Below are 16,811 nucleotides of genomic sequence, written 5' to 3'. Positions count from 1 at the left end.
ACTTAAAGTTGTTACAGGAGATAACTGCAACATTTTGTTTCTTCTGCAGAAAATATCAGCCCTTGCAAGAGAATAATAAAGGAAAAACCTTGTATGAGTGTGCTAACTTCAGTCTATCTCTTCTCTCTTGACTACAGGAGCCTCATGCGCTACTCATCGAGCCCCTCATTTCCTGGTGCTTTAGGGGGACCGGAGTTGTATCCCTCCTGTTTGATTGATTATTAGTCTGACCTGAGGGTGAGGGTGAACTACTCAAGCTCATTGTGAGGCCCATGACACAGGAAAGGCAAGTGTAAAACATGAGGGTCTTACCCCAATTATCGTACAGAAGTGACCTGCCCATTGGCGGTTTGAGTCCAACAAGCTTTGCATGATTCATTTGCAAAAAACTGTAAGTACCTTAGTACTACAAGACACACAAATAATTAACGATAAACTATTGTTTCTTTCACTCTACAGCACAATTGCAGAAAAAAACATGGCATCTCATGTAACAACATGCTATAAAACATATCACATATAAAGCTAAGCAAAAGAGTCCAGATGTTCAGTGTCAAATTCATAAGATGACACTGGCAAGATTACACATAAGCGTCGCTCTTCTTGGATTTGTTTACAGAGCGTTGGGTCAAACTAGCATGTATCGAAAGAGTGCAGATGGTCTTGTTATTTGAGAGGCGATAGGTTAAATGAATTGTATAGCTGTCAGTCAGTCCACTATAGCGCAACACTCCCCTGTCGGGGAATGTATTGTCTCCGTTTGGTCTTGCGAGAGGTCTAAAAGCTTCTTGTGTACACGTACACTGAGCAAACTCATCGATAATCCTCAAAACATCATAAATGATGTGACGCATGTCTACATAAATCACTCACCTTCAGCTTTGGCTACTATTACCTAATATTGAATTATATATTCAGGTTGACATATTAAAAGGATAATTCACCCAAAAAATGACTCACACTCAAGATATTTTGAATTATGTTTTTGTCCATACATTGAAAGTCAATGGAGTCCAAAAAAACACTGAACCCCATTGACTTACACTGTACAACACAATTATGAAAGGTTTGTAATGACAGGAGGGTGAGTAAAAGATGACAGAATGTTCATTTTAGGTGAAGCATAATCAAGCCCACCTAGATAATATCTGTCAAGCTGTGTCGCTCTCTCTGATGTTAGTAACCGCACTGAAAGCAGTGGAGACATGTGGTGGAATTCTCCAAAGTAAACTGCTTTCATTGTGACGAGACGTACAGTACATGCACAGGCATACAAGCATTTATGCACTCTATTTAACATACAGACCACACATACTGTAGATATAAGGCACTAAGCCTGAAGAGACATATAGAAATTTAAGTAGGGCTTCCTGCTTAAGTGACATTTACAGTCACATATGAAGCAATACACGAAAGCACATCTTAATAAAGCTGCACGTACCTTCAGCACAGGCCTCGTCTCAACTTCAATCGCTTGTTTCTTTCCTGATATCCTACACCATGTCTGAGGTCTGCTCTATCCGACAGGCACAGACTACACCAAGCACAGAGGAGGAGAAAAAAATACAGCATGAATTAGCATTCCTAAAGTGATCACGTGACTTCAATGCACCAATAAGCCTCTACGGATTCGCTATGATCCACCTCTCGCTCCACCCTCCCCTTCTCTCTTGTTTCGCTCTCTCATAGAAACCCTTTGACAGGGTTGTGATACATGTGGACTGTTGATGCACCTATTTTTGCTATCAAACTTCTAATATTAAAAATCAGCCCTTCAGTTTGCATATTCAAAGTAAATATGTACAATAAATAGAAGAGTATATATAAAAAGGGTTGTAACATGAATGAAAATGCAAAAATGGTGCCACAAAGAGAGTGTAAATGCATGAAGCGGCAATGCATGTCTCCTGTCTTAGAGGCTGTGAGAAAGCAGATCAGCCTCCGCTATGATCCGAGGGAGGGAGGATTGCAGTCTAACAACAGCGTGCTAATGTTCTTTCTGCATGTGTGCACTATCCTCCATCTTATTAAAGTCTCTGTGTCTCATTACAGCCGGTGGGGGGTGGAAGCCTACAGCACACCTCTGTTGCTTGACCCTGACTTTTACGAGCCCACCTCAACAAAGAGCGTTAAACAGCAATCATGGCTGAATGCCGAACACCTAAAGTACACGACTGCGCCCGTCTCGCTCGAGGGAGACTCAAACATTAGGTTTTTTCGGTTGTGGCGTGAGGCAATAAAGTGGCTGGATGTGGAACAGGATGCTGAGATACTAAAAGCCGTTAAGTGATGGGATGTGTAATAGCTTGGGACACACAGGTGCATAAGCAGCATTGACATAATTAAACAGGTCAGAGGACAGCCAGGAGAATGAAGGGGGTGACTGTGCTATTCTCTGCTCTGATAATAAGTTCCTTATGCTTCTGTTATGTCTGCATGTGTGTGTGAGAGAGAAGACCGTTATCCCGTAATGAGCCTGTACAGTGTTTTATGTTTTAGAAAGGGAGCTGTTTAAATGAGGGAAATGTATCAGTAGTTTTAACTCGGATAACATGAAGACAATTTGTTGTTTGCAGAATTAAATTATTAGTTTTTATTTATTTGTTTAAATGTAAAAATGGAAACGTAAGAAATTCTGGAGTCCACTGGATAAGAGGAATTCAATCTGGATTTTTTTGTTTTTAGCTAGATAGGCTCTTACTCTACATGTAAATCAGTTTTTAGTGGTTAGATGTGGCAGTTTTCTGACACATTTTATTTAAATATCATTTGAACATGGCGAGGCAACTGAGTTTGCATGACCATACCATCTGTCTTATTTGTATATTATGCAATAATCTATTTTATAACTTTTGTTTTGATCATGGCCTGTTTTTAGTGAAACTAACAATGATCGCTACATTTTAACTGTGAAAACTCTTTTTATTCAGAAGCCCAAACTGAGTGAAAATATGCAATTTGGTGCAGTTGTTGATATTTATGCAGCCAAAAAGTAAAATGAAATTCTGATAGCTAAAGAGATCTTTATAACAGTACAGCAGAGTACTTACATAAAATGCATATAAATTTGTTGTCGTTCTAATAATATGTTACGCTCAAACGCTCAATCAAATTAAAGTGCCGCAGGATGAACACCTGATGTGTGACTAATTAGCATAAGCTTGTCATAACATTTTATTCTAGATGTCACTGATGCAATCTTAGGAAATGGGGTTTCATAAATCCAGTAAGGATTAAAGAGGCTTGCCTGATTTTGCCGAGTTAGACGCATTCCTGGGTCAACATATTTTTTTGATCCTGGAACAACATTCCTGTCTGAAAATTTAGTCCTAACCCTATCCGTACCCCTAAACCTAACCCTACCCATAACTTATCCCTAAAATCATAGGGAAATGATTGGTGAATAACACTGATGTAGAAGCACCAAACCCTGGTTGTAAGCCTGAACTTGACATAAACTGTATCTTGTCCCTCAAATCTGATTGGTTGATTAGAATGTTGTTCCAGGATCTACAAAGATGTTGCACTTGGTGAAATCAGGTTCTGCATTAAGCAGCATAGGCCAATGCAGTGACCTGAACCCACTTTATATGACTGATATACTAACACTAACGGCGCTGATGTCAGTGCTGCCACATTCCTTTCTGAAAACTACCAAATATATCATGCACAGGCACTGATAGATGATTAGTTCATCTATCAACTAATTAGGGAACAGTGAAATTTCACAACGTTGCAGGATTTCCTCAGATGATGTTTTATTTTAGTTGTAAAGGAAATCAAAAAAGTGAAGGGAGCATAAAATTGAGAAATGGTCGAGTCACACCTCTGTGTATCCGGTTAATGGCACATCCCATTTCAATTTCCAGAACAGGAAAGACTGACACTGGATTAGCAACCAAGGATCCATCACTCTTTATAAAGCTGCTGTCAGGGGCGAAAAAGAGCTCACCCCCACTCAGTGCTGTTCCTTATCAGCCGTAAACGCCCCAGTGTCACTGTAATTGCCCCTATATATACGAGATGCCCACCCCTTTCCCATCCATCTCCCTTGTGCTGTGCTGTAAATCACTCACCTCCTCTCAATGGGGGCAAACTGCTGCCTGTTCATCCACACACGTCGCACACATATGGAAGCCTATTTCTGCCACATAAGAAACAACAACAAAAAAAACATGCTTTAAGTCATATTTATGACATTAAAAAGTCGAAATTATGACATACTAAGTTGAAATTGACTTAAAAAGTGACAGAAATATCATAGAATGTTTTTTTTTTTGTCATAATTTCGACTTTTCGTCTTTTATATTATGGCATAGGCCTACTAAAAGTCATAATTATGAGATAAAAAGTCAAAATTATTAGTATGCCATAATTATGACTTAATGTCCTTATTTTGACTTCTTATGTCACAATTATGACGTTTTATCTCAAAATTAAAGGATTAGTTCACTTTTAAATAAAATTTTCCTGATAATTTACTTACCCCCATGTCATCCAAGATGTCCATGTCCTTCTTTCTTCAGTCGAAAAGAAATTAAGGTTTTTGATGAAAACATTCCAGGATTTTTCTCCATATAGTTGACTTCACTGGTCTCCAAACGGTTGAAGATAAAAATTAGTTTCAGTGCAGCTTTAAAGGCCTTTAAACGATACCAGACGAGGAATAAGGGTCTTATCTAGCGAAACGATCTGTCATTTTCTAAAAAAAAATGTATATGCTTTATATAAACAAATGATCGCCTTTCAAGTGGTTCCGCCAAAACCGTACTTTCGTATTCTTCAAAAAGCTTACGCTGTATGTCCTACACCTTCCCTATTCTACTTACGGAAAAAATGGAACTGGCGCTGCGTTCGTTCCGTAAGTAGAATAGGGAAGGTGTAGGATGTACAGCGTAAGCTTTTTGAAGAATACGAAAGTACGGTTTTGGCGGAACCACTTGGAAGGCGATCATTTGTTTATATAAAGCATATACATTTACATTTTTTTTAGAAAATGACTGATCGTTTCGCTAGATAAGACCCTTATTCCTCGTCTGGTATCGTTTAAAGCCCTTTGAAGCTGCACTGAAACTGTAATTTTGACCTTCAACAGTGGAGTCCATTGAAGTGCACTTTAAGAAGAATAATCCTGGAATGTTTTCATCAAAAACCTTAATTTCTTTTCGACTGAAGAAAGAAGGACATGGACATCTTGGATGACATGGGGGTGAGTAAGTTATCAGGAAATTTTTATTTGAAAGTGAATTAATCTTTTAAGGTTTACTAAAATATGTGGCGGAAATGGGATTCCATACACATGCCACGAACAGCAATTTCTCATCCCTGGAGACAGACATTTGTAATAGCAGGACTACTTCCTATTATATTTTCACCATCTTTTCATATGGTGCAGTTTCTTTTTCAGGTTATCTGTGCACTTGGAACTCCAAGAAGAACCATTTCCATCTCCTGCGGTGAACACAGCAAAGGTTCAGAGGTCATAATCAATGTTTACATGACATCACGCGCAATTACTGTCAACATGATCCATTATGCAAGACTTTGTCTATGAAATATTAATGATAAGTACAGGAATATCCCTGAAATATTTGCTCTACTTCTTTAGAATAACATTGGATTAATGCGGATATACACTGTATATGTACAATGTAATAAGTGAGTAGAATTTACCTGTTGAAAGCTGTTGTGAATGTGCGACGGAGACAAATACAACAGAGACATTTCAACCTTAGCGTTTCACTGTTGCCATCTACTGGCGAGTCAATGAAAATTCACATCCTAACAGCACGGTACAAGCATGTACTTTCTGCTCACATAAAAGTTTAAAATGTATTTAAAATTAAGACCTTTTTTCAGAAATTATACTGTACATGTCCCTTTTGAACTGCTATTGCAAGTTTATTTCAGTGTAAGATGGCCTGCAATTATATTTTGTTTATATCGGGTTTGTTTACGTTCAGCTGAGGGTTTACCAACCTTTTTTTTAGACCACCCCCAAATACTGTATGATGGTTGCCTTGTGAAGGGCTCCCTCATTAAGACATAAAGTCAGCTAGCCTATATATTTTCATAGGATTTTCATATATTTTCTTATTTGAAATAAAATTTTATCCTATATATAAACTATTATCTAGAAATATTATAGAATATTATTTGTAATATACTGTATAATAAATTTATATAAAATATTATAACGTTTTTGGGTAAGTTGACACTCACATGTTGACACGACATGTTTCCTCATTAGAAAACATAAACCTTAAAATTATGGCTGTCAATAAAATTAATCTTTTGAGTTTAGAAAGCAGATTGCAGTATTATTGTAATTGGGTAAATTTTTACATTATTGAATTCATTTTATTATTATTATTATTACACTTACTATTTTTATGTTATTATGTATTTAGTATATTTGTAAATAAATATAAATAATAGTATTTTATTTTATTTTTTTATTGTTTGTTTAACTCAGAATGCATTGCTTCTTGTTAAATGAAACCAGGCCAATATACACTATACCGTTTAAAAAAGTTGACATTTTTCTGTATGTCCGATCAAATAAATGCAGACTTGGTAACCATAAGAGACTTTCAAAACATTTAGAAAATCTTTTGAATGGTAGTGTACATAGAGAGAATTTTGTTTGTCATGGTAACCTGTGATCAGAATAAGCCACTATAGAACCTCCTGGTGTCTTGATTGCATTATGTGTATAATAATAATCTGTAATGCGAGTCTGAACAATCAGTGAGCTTTTCCAGTGCGACTTGTTAAAATGGTGGTCAAAAGCTGATGATATGGATATTTGCTCAGTTGCTGAATGGGGTTTCAGGTGATGAGAAGCATGTAACTGGGGTGTTTTCATATGTGATGAATGAGATGTGGGTAGTGGCTTGTGTTTTCCTTTGTGCAGGAGGAGCAGACAGCTGCTTCTCATTCTGTGCTTCTGATTCTGTCTTTCTCTCGTCAGCATGACCGCCACAGACGAGGCCAAACCTAGTGAGACCACCAGCCTGGTGAGGGAGAGTGATAGTGGCAAACAGGTAAGTCTCATTTTTTAGCATCCTGACATTTTCATTAAAAGCTAATGAAGTTATGAACATTGTTTTGATTCAAAACTGTTCGCACAGAATGTTTCTACCATGTATGTGCTAATGATTTTTATAGCATATAAACTTACATATTATATTTATTTTCTGCAGATTACACAGAAATGATTTCTGACTATAGTGTTATGTATTGGATTATACAGTGGCCCAAAAACGCAAGAGGCATGTAAAAATAAATTTGATTGCATTAGAAAATGAAACATCTAAGTTCACTTTCTAGAAATTGTCCAAACGCTGTATATATGTATATATATTTAAAAATGAATTTTTATTTAACACTTTTGTGAAACATTTTCCTTGTTTATCTTTCCTATTAGCTCATTTCTTAAGTGTCCATATACTTTTTTGGCCAAAACTGATGCATAAAAGTATAAACTGATTTTCCACAGACACTATTGGTCAGTTCTAGTGTTTTTAACTCAGCAGAGAAGCTGATTTGGGCAGGGTTTCCCTTTTCATCTGTGTTGAGTGCGCTGAAGTGGTCTGGACGGAAGTGGTGCTTGAGGTTTAATCAGATTATTAGATGGGACTGCATGTGCTTTCTTTGTAGCTCTCAAATGATACTCCCAGCCCAGTCTGTTATCATAATATTTCCGTGCAATCTGGTTCAATTCTGTGGCTGTAGTCTGAGTGGTCTTTGGTTGAAACATGATCAGTGCTTAGCGTCACACATCACTTGATTTTCACTTTTCTATCCCAGATGATCTCAAATCACATGATCCATACCCTTTCATGCTCTCTAATGTGCAAGAGTAGTGACACTGCAGTTAATGGAACAAACTAATTCGACATGCTTTGCTGTGTAATCCAGTCAGGAACAGAAGATACTTTAATAAAACATAAAGTATAGAAAAATTTAATATAAATCTTAGAATAAATCTTAAACCATCTTAATCTTAATTTATTAAATGATTTGTCTCAAAACAGACAATTATGTAAAATCAATGATCTGCATGTAAAATTCAAAACAATTCTAGCTAATAAGTCAAATAAATGTAACGAAGTGTAAAGACAAATAACATTAATCTCATATAACATACAATCACAATGAATATAATATAACAAAGCCATATAATGAATTAGAAAAAAAATAAATATATATCTAAATAGAAATAAATATAAAGTTTCACATATATTTATTTTTATAGCAGATTTGTTAGAAAATTGCCTTAAAGCTGCAGTCCGTAAGGTTTGCCTCTGTCGCCATCTCTGTTTGAAACCTGCGATTGCAGTTATTTATGGAATTACCATCTTTACGTGGGTTGTGCCTCGGCACGGCTCCTCAGCGCGGATGAATCTAATGTTTGCTGTCAGTCATGCTGTGTGGATACTGTACTTCGGAATCACAGATTGTATGTCTTGGAAGTATGACCAAAATAAGAATTTTCACTGGAAAATGTCATCTGAAGAAGTAAGTAACATGTCTGCCACTTTTGTTCTGACCAACTGAGAAAAAAAGCATTACAAAAAGCTAATGGTGATTAAAGCTAACGATCGCTTAACTCGGATCACGTCAAACCGTGCAAATGATTATTATTGTTATACTTTGTTCTCAAATTGTTAATGTTGACAACATCAGCATTGCGTGACTATGTGTTTTCAATGTATTACCTGTAGATTTCAATTCCTGTAGCCACTTCGCAGTCTGAAGTCTTTTGCTTTTGACCATGGGTGAATCTCCGGTTGTCACTGATGATTGTCATTTGGACTTTTCTGGATTACAATCCGCATCAAAATAAGTTTAATTATTGCAGCTGCTGTGAGAAAAGACTATAAATGATCCGCCAGCTGTAGTATCCTCCACATGCCATATAACCTACTAGCTGGGACTCCTTCTTCATGTAAACAGACGTGACATAATGACGCAAAGACGAACGGCTGGATGCTCGAATTTCCCATGGAAACCCACCAGTACCACCCGAATTAGAAAACATTATTACAAGCTTACCGTTGTGAATCGGGCTAAGGTAAATAGACAGTTTTGAACACTTGCTGGTTATGTACTTGTTCAAAATTGACTATGGATCATTTTTAACCAAAAAAAGTTATGGACGGCAGCTTTAAGTAGCCATAAGGATGACAGTGACTTATACCCCCAGTTTCACAGACAAGCTTAGTCCCAGACTAAAATGCGTATTTGAGCTGTTTTAACTGAAAGCAACTTGCACTGACATATCTTAAAATATATGATTTGTCTCCAGATTCAAACCAGTAATGTTTTTTTCTAAGGCACATTTATAAAAGATACTTAAAGGTGCAGTGTGTAAATTTTAGCGGCATCTAGCGATGAGGTTGCGAATTGCTCAGTACACTGCTCACCCTCCCTTTCGAAGCACATAGAGAAGGAGAGAGACACAGGACAGCAGAGAGTAGTCAGTCAAGCAATGAGGTTTCTTCTTACTTCTAACAAAGAACGGTCTCTGCTTCTAATAAACCAGACGACGACTACTTCTTCTTCTTCGTGTGTATTCAACGTAGTGACGATGCAAGCTGCCACTAAAAACACCAACGAAGAAGAACAACAACAAAATATTGATGAAATGCGCTCTGTACAGCAGTTTGTCCGTTTAGGGCTGCTGTAGAAACATGTCGGCGCAAAATGGTGACTTATCATGTAAGGGGACCCATGGTGTAGAAAATGGCTCATTCTAAGGTAATAAAAACATAACGGTTCATTATGTAAGGTCTTTATACACCACTGAAAACACAGTTATGTATATTATATTGCATTTCTGTCAATAGATGCACCTTTAAATGTCCTAATTGAACTAAGGATTAATCCTGGCTTAATCTAAGCCCTGTCTCTGAAACCAGGCTATAAAGTTTAGAAAATAATATATAATAATATAAATAATATAATTTAAATAAAATGTACAATTATATTACAAATACATATTTTTTTTACAAATTACATGCTTCAATGTAATACACACAAGAAATATTATTAGTGTAAACACTGCAACCAGTCCAGCAATTAAACCAATATGCAGTTTGTTTTCATCAGTCACACTTGAAGAAGCATCTGTTTATGAGGGAAAGCAACAGAAAGAAAGTCATATTGATATCAGTCATGTCATAATGAGCTGCTTGATTACTTGGTAGCACTTTATTTTACAGTCTGCATGTACATACTATGTACTTATTATAGTAATAACTTGGTAATAACTAGGTACTAACTTTGAACTTACCCCTAAACCTAACCTTGTATTGCCCACTACTTTCTTAGGTAAGTACACTTCAAGTACACTTAAGTGCACGTACTGTAAAATAAAGTGCAACTGATTACTTTATTTAAAATAGAGATTTTTTAAAATAGTGTTTTATAAAAGAACAATCTATTCTTACCCCATGTAAGGACCATCGGTTCTTGAAGACTGCTGTGCTTTATTTGACAGGAGTAATTGTGTGTAGCATCAGATAACAAAATTGTCATCTGAATCTGGTATGTTTGGTCATGATTTGGCAGGAGGCCTGTTGATATCCCATCTAAGGCTAGCTGTCCATCAACTATCCACTCCACAGTGATATCTTTAGGGTAAAACCCTGTCACCACACAGTTGAGAGCACCAGCGTGCTGGTGCCTGATCACAGCTTCAGGGCGTATAAGCGCAGACAAAACAAACTCAATCAGCAAGATAAACTAAAAATTCAATAAGCTGAGCACAATATGTTCTTGTTAAAACCGGTTTAGCAACATGCATATACCCTTGTTGTATGCCAGAATACATATAAACAACACTGGATACATTTAAACATGCACAAACACACTTGCCTTGTTGGTCAAGTATTGTTCTACTGTGTTTGTAGAACTTCTTGAGTCGAGGAACACAATCACGATGAATGTAAATGAGATTATTGTGATTCCAGAGCTCAAACCTGTCTAGAATGTTCTTAATGTCCAAATCTTGTGGCAAATATGAGTGCCATTGAGGGCTGTCCATGTCCATAGAGAGACTATACTCTCCATTGACTGAAAAATGATACAGTCCACTTGATGTTCCATTATCTCTCAGCTGACAGCCATACATTAACTGTATGAGTGGGCCTGAAAATACAAAATCATAATTTAATTAGAATTGGAACCATTTTAGAAAGCGTTTTCATTCCTACTGCGTAATATAACACTATACACTACAATGGAGAACTGACTCACTGCAGTATTGTAGAATATTGACACCAGTTCTCTATTAAAATGGCAAGCAAAAGCTATTGTGATTCTGAAAGCAGTAACTCTCTAGTGCTGATTACACTGTCCCAGATTAATGAAATGTTTGCAGTTATTAAATCTACAGCTCTGCGTTCAGGAGCTGATATCCATTATCTGCTAATACTCAATAAATTGGAAACCACTGGGCTTCTAGCTTCATAATTCCTCTATATACTGAGAGCCAAAACACAGTTATTTCATTTTATTTCTGGAAACAAACCCAACTACTATTTTGGAGGTCCTTTGTTTCATGGATAAACAAGTGATAGTTATTTTGATTTTGTTTGTACAATCATAGTGTGAAAATCCTTCTTCGGTATACATTTATGTGCCATATATATATATTTTTTTTTTGTTACTACAAAATAAATATCAAGACAAGAAATTAGTAAAATTCCTTATTATTTAATTAATGAATAATTAATTAATACAATACACATTTTAGAACACAAAATCATGTTAGTCAAACTGTGTATAATGTTATATTAATATTATTATTAAGATTTCATATATTTTGTTTTATAGTTCTAGTGGAGTTGTAGGACCAAAATAAGATATCGAAGCCTACCTTTCAGCCCCAGGGTTAAATTTGCATTTCTAGAAAACAGGTTGAAATAGCCAGTTTTGAAGTTTGTGCAATCCCTAAGATCTCTCCAGACAGTAGAAAGAGATTCCAGTTGGCCAAAGGGATGTGAAAAAACATCAGAAGTGCTGTCATAAGTAAATACTCTGTAATCATCAAGCATGCCATATGATGAGTATTTTGGCAAATGTCCATGTCTGGGAGCAAATGTCACATATATAATCAAACTGTGATGCCCTGTGTAAAAAAGAGAGAGAAAGAGAAGAAAAAAATATAGACTATACATTGCTCATATGACTGTGAGTATACTAATGCTTTGCAGTATAATGAACTTTTGTTAGAGCCACCACAAGTGATTTTACTGATGATTATCTCCACTGATTGCTACACTGACTGCTTAATATATAATCAAAACATACAATAAATCTATCGTAAATCATACGTTGAAATTAATGAAAGGAAAATTAGGCAGCTTACCAGAGTATTCCGCTTGCAAAGTCATCAAGGAGGACACCAACAAGAACTGTAATATTCAAGAAAAAAAGTAAAGAATATGTAGATATATTCATTCTACTCATACACCTACAGTACCTCTTGCAAATGGATATCCCATCAGCACCTTAGTTCTTACTACCAATTAGCTGTATTGAAATGTAATAGATTAATATAGTACTGTTGCAGCAGTCATCATCTGATTGTTTTGTAGCTACATTGTAAATTATAATACATTGTAAATTTTTTTCTTTGTTTTCTACTGCCTAATCCTATGTACACACAGTTCATTTATTTAAAGGAGTGACATTCACATCGTATCATCCAGGTAAAAGATCATAAGCAGAGTCAAAATGTCACAGGGAGTATGTTTTCGGTACAACACTTGCAAAGCCTACCGTGGTTTTCTTCTATGTTCCGCATCCGCAAATCGGTCTGAATGAATTAATAATGGTGTTAATGGGAAGGCTGGTTAAAAAGTAAGTAGTCTAAACAACTCACCCACTTGAAATCACCCACCACTTTATGTTATTCAAACTGACTTGATAAAGTGATCTTAGTAAGTAAGTAATCAGTAAGTAAGTAATTAGTAAGTAATCAAATTAACGGTAGTCTTCATCTGTCTGTGATCATAATGACGAACAGCTAGCTGAACATTAAACAAATAAAATAGCCTATAGGCCTACAGGATGAAATATGAAATGTATTACTGCTTTCTTATAGCCTATTTTGGAATGGCTTAAATGTAAAAATAATGAGAAATATACTTTATCTTAATTAGCGATAGAACAATAACAATGGTAATGTAAAAATACAAAATATAACTGTTTTGGATGTTGTTGTTGTTGTTTTCTTGATGTAGTGTAAGTAATGTTTATTTAACCTGAAAAAACTCCTCATTCAGAAAAGCACTGCACTTCACTGGTTGCCTTTAGCTATTGCATAAAATACAGAGAGACAGAACAATAGGTTCCTGTCAAAATTTTACATTTCAAATAGTCTTAATTCCTAGAAGTCATGTGATTAAAGTTCACAGACAGCTGTTGAAAAGCCTGTTATAAGGAACGGTGCTCAGACATATGCATTTCTTAGGGCACTCAATTTGTTCCTCATTAAAAAGGTTTTACAATTAAATAAGTTAACATAATTCAATATAGTTCATTATCAGACCTGTAGGAGTTTTCAGTTGCCATTATAATGACTTTTAGTCCAGACCATGCACTGTTTCATTTGTAGAATTCCAGTTTTCACACTGCAGAACATCTCATAAACCTAATGATATCTTTTCATGTTATAGGCTATAGGCCTACTAATAATTAATGCTAAAACACAACAAAACACTTTAGCAAGTATTTTACTTTAAGTGGATTTACAAAAAGGCTATATATTTCATTATTTAGATAAGTTGCCAAACCTGTATTGCTCGTTTTGACTAGCCCAGTGCTGTACATTTACTTTTGTTTTCAATGCCCAAGTTAACACAAACTGCATTCTTACCAGAAAAATCTTGTAAATTTTTGTGTGAGACAGATGAGACATCCCCACACTGATAATCAATTTGAGGTAGATGTGCTGTCTGTGATTCTCTTAAGTTTGTCGAAGCAGCTTCCAACAGATAACCACCATATACATACAGTATATACTGTTACACCCAATTCCTCAGATGTTTCTATACAATGTGCGATTAGCAGCCAGCGTCATTTCACATTGTCAACCTCTGCTGAAATCTTATTGGTCAAACACTCTAAGTATTTGGGTAGTCAATGTGACATCATGGTTTTACTGTCTATCATGAAAGTATAAATAAAATGTATTGAATTTCATGATAAAGATTAATGTGTGTGCGTGTGTATGTTAAATAATTATAATTTAATGACAATTTAATGTAAGAAACTCAACTTATTATTTTCTGGAAGCGTCTGCCATTGTTGAGTTCTACTGCCTTAACACTTGTCTATATTTTATAGAAAAAAAGTGGTATTTAACAGTTTTTTTCATCAGTTTTAAATTTAATTACATCAAATGGCTTAAGCTTTAAACTCTATTTAAAAAAAAAAACTATGAACAGCATTTTCAAATTGTAAATATATATATGCATGTATATATATATATATATATATATATATATATATATATATATATGTGCAATCTCTCCTTTTATGTTTTCACTGGAATCTGCAAAAAAAGATTTGTTATGAGGAAACAAATTTTAGCATGAGCCAAGTTACAGCCATGATGAAACATGAATACACGTGCTTGATGCTCATTCAATGAGTGTACTCTCAAAACAAAGCACAAATTATTTTGGTTTTGGGTCAGTGGCTTTGGTTACACAAGAAACATTGACAAATTCAGTAGTATAAAAAGTACAGAGATACAAAGCAGACAAAGTTACTTTTGCATTATTGCACAAAAAGAGAACTTCTGTTTTAGAAGATTTCAAAGCAGCCATGTGATTACCGTTCAAGTGAGAGAGAAAAATGGGAAATTACAATCGGCTCTTATGACCCAGTACTTGATTTCTATAAATACTCATCTATTTAAGCTATTTAGAACCTGAGAGTTGAGTCTTCAATGAGAAGAAGGAAATTTTGACCTTTAGCAAATTTCTATTGACTAGCTCAAAAACATTTCTTAGCAGTTACACATTCTAGTTCACTAGAGGTCAGCATTACACAGCTCATCCCAAAAGAATCATTACTTGGTCCTAAACATTTTGATAAACACTGTCTTTTTGTTGTGACTAAATTGGTCATAGGAAGACTTGTTTAGTCTATTATAATGTGAATGACAGAGTTTATTTTTGCATTTGTGCTTACCGAGAGGAAGAACAACATTGCCTTGTTGTCACCAGTTATTCCCCAGGCTCGTGGGGAGTCCTGACATCTCTGAGTCCAGTTATTTTGTTGCTTTGTTCTCCATTCCCTCCCCTCAGCAGGGTTCTTGTACAAAATATTATTCCTCATAAATAAGAGACTGAAGCTCAGTGGCTAGTCCGGAGAGACTCCATCTGTAACAATAGATGGGGAGACGTAATTTGTCCCTTGTTGCGAACTTCCGCTGTCAAATCAGTCCCACCCAGAGGAAAGAAAAAACAGAAGGAAGAACTTTTACTTAACATGTTTCAATTATGCAACGAAAATGCACTTCTTCCTCTCATGTCTTTAAGTTTGTCTTTAAGTGCTTTTAGTCAGCCTGTTCCTAATCAGAAATATTGCATACATTGAATTTATATATTTAAGTGTAAGACTGATTTAAAAGTCGTAATACAGTATATTCAACTACAGACTACTCTTAGTTCATAGAAAATTATACTCCTTCAATTCAAACTCATGATATGTCTTTTGTGGAATGATTTTCCCAGTGGACTCTTAATATATATAATCAAAGAGTTGTGACCAAAATGTCAGATGTGCATCTGAAACATTGCTAAAATTGTATATTTTTTGACTTTATTTTACTTTTTGATGCATTTGGTAGTTTATTTTTATATATACTTATATATAAAACTCCATTAGTAGATTACTTTATTAACACTGCGTTTAGTTACAACTTTTGGTGCATGATGCAGTTCATTTATAAGACTCTACTAATATGATATTTACTGTAATCCTATATTCAGAAGGATTAATGATTTTTTAACCTAATCCAAATCCTTCAGTTTAAAGTCCAACACAAGAAGCACTTTCATTTTAGACTTACTATTAGGCCCTTGCAGCTGATCCAGGCCACCAAGACAGATATACAAAGTTGTGGCAGAAGTGGGATTTCTGCCTATTGAACAGGGGCTTTCGGTGCTTTGTTGTCCACAGGCTCCGAGTGAATGCTTTGTAAAGGGCTCATTATCTGCTTTTTTTCCAGATTTCTAAGGGCAGACAGGACATGTCTCTAATTGGACCACTTGAAAAAGAGAGTACAGCACTACCCATGGGGGAACACAAGGCTCCTCGCCAATATAGATGGAATGGGCCTCTCCATTAGCCTGAGTCATAATGTTCCATCATTGTTAGTGTAAAAGTTTCCATTTAATCCACAAGAAGGTGGTCTTTCATTCAGTGCCATGAGCCTCAATGACAGTGCCAGTGCGAATAATGAAAATGACCGAGATGAGGACACAAAGAGAGGATAGTGTGGACGCTTGCTTGATCAGATTGGTCAAGCCTTGCTCAGACAATGACTGTCTTCGTTTGAACTTTGTGAACTGACTGACCCATGTGTCTAACCATATCATATTCACAATGTTTCAAACTAAGTGCTCTCTGAAACTGAAATATCATCTGTATTTAAATAAAAACTTGAGTTGCAAGACCTTACAATATAAAAATACTCTTCACATTTTTATATAGTAAGGTCTTTATATTTTCACATTTAGTTAATTTGGTCTTTAATAACTTCATCAAAAAGTAACAAAAGTAAC

General features: G+C 35.6%; 1 protein-coding gene and 1 long non-coding RNA gene across 4 annotated transcripts in view; both read right to left on the bottom strand.

Moving 5' to 3' along the window:
- Positions 1–4,147, bottom strand: part of phc2a (polyhomeotic homolog 2a (Drosophila)) — a 39,531-nt gene extending 35,384 nt beyond the window's left edge. The window contains exons 1-2 of one of the 3 annotated variants that reach the window (XM_051879625.1): positions 4,077–4,147; positions 1,442–1,534 (exon numbers count right to left, since the gene is read on the bottom strand). The gene's annotated coding sequence lies outside the window, so the exon portion shown is untranslated. The remainder of the gene's footprint in view (positions 1–1,441; positions 1,535–4,076) is intronic. The other 2 variants (XM_051879626.1, XM_051879627.1) reach the window with 2 other exon arrangements.
- A 3,214-nt stretch (positions 4,148–7,361) lies between these two features.
- Positions 7,362–15,462, bottom strand: LOC127504708 (uncharacterized). Its single transcript, XR_007927430.1, has 5 exons — positions 15,214–15,462; positions 12,380–12,425; positions 11,888–12,139; positions 10,458–11,157; positions 7,362–10,134 (listed from the first exon to the last, which is right to left on the bottom strand). It is a non-coding gene; the product is annotated as an uncharacterized LOC127504708 (long non-coding RNA).
- Positions 15,463–16,811: the final 1,349 nt, after the last annotated feature.

Source organism: Ctenopharyngodon idella, chromosome 22 (genome assembly GCF_019924925.1).
Source record: "Ctenopharyngodon idella isolate HZGC_01 chromosome 22, HZGC01, whole genome shotgun sequence".
Classification (NCBI taxonomy): domain Eukaryota; kingdom Metazoa; phylum Chordata; class Actinopteri; order Cypriniformes; family Xenocyprididae; genus Ctenopharyngodon; species Ctenopharyngodon idella.
The sequence above is the reverse complement of the archived record's forward strand: the minus strand, read 5'-3'. Positions and strand labels throughout refer to the sequence as shown.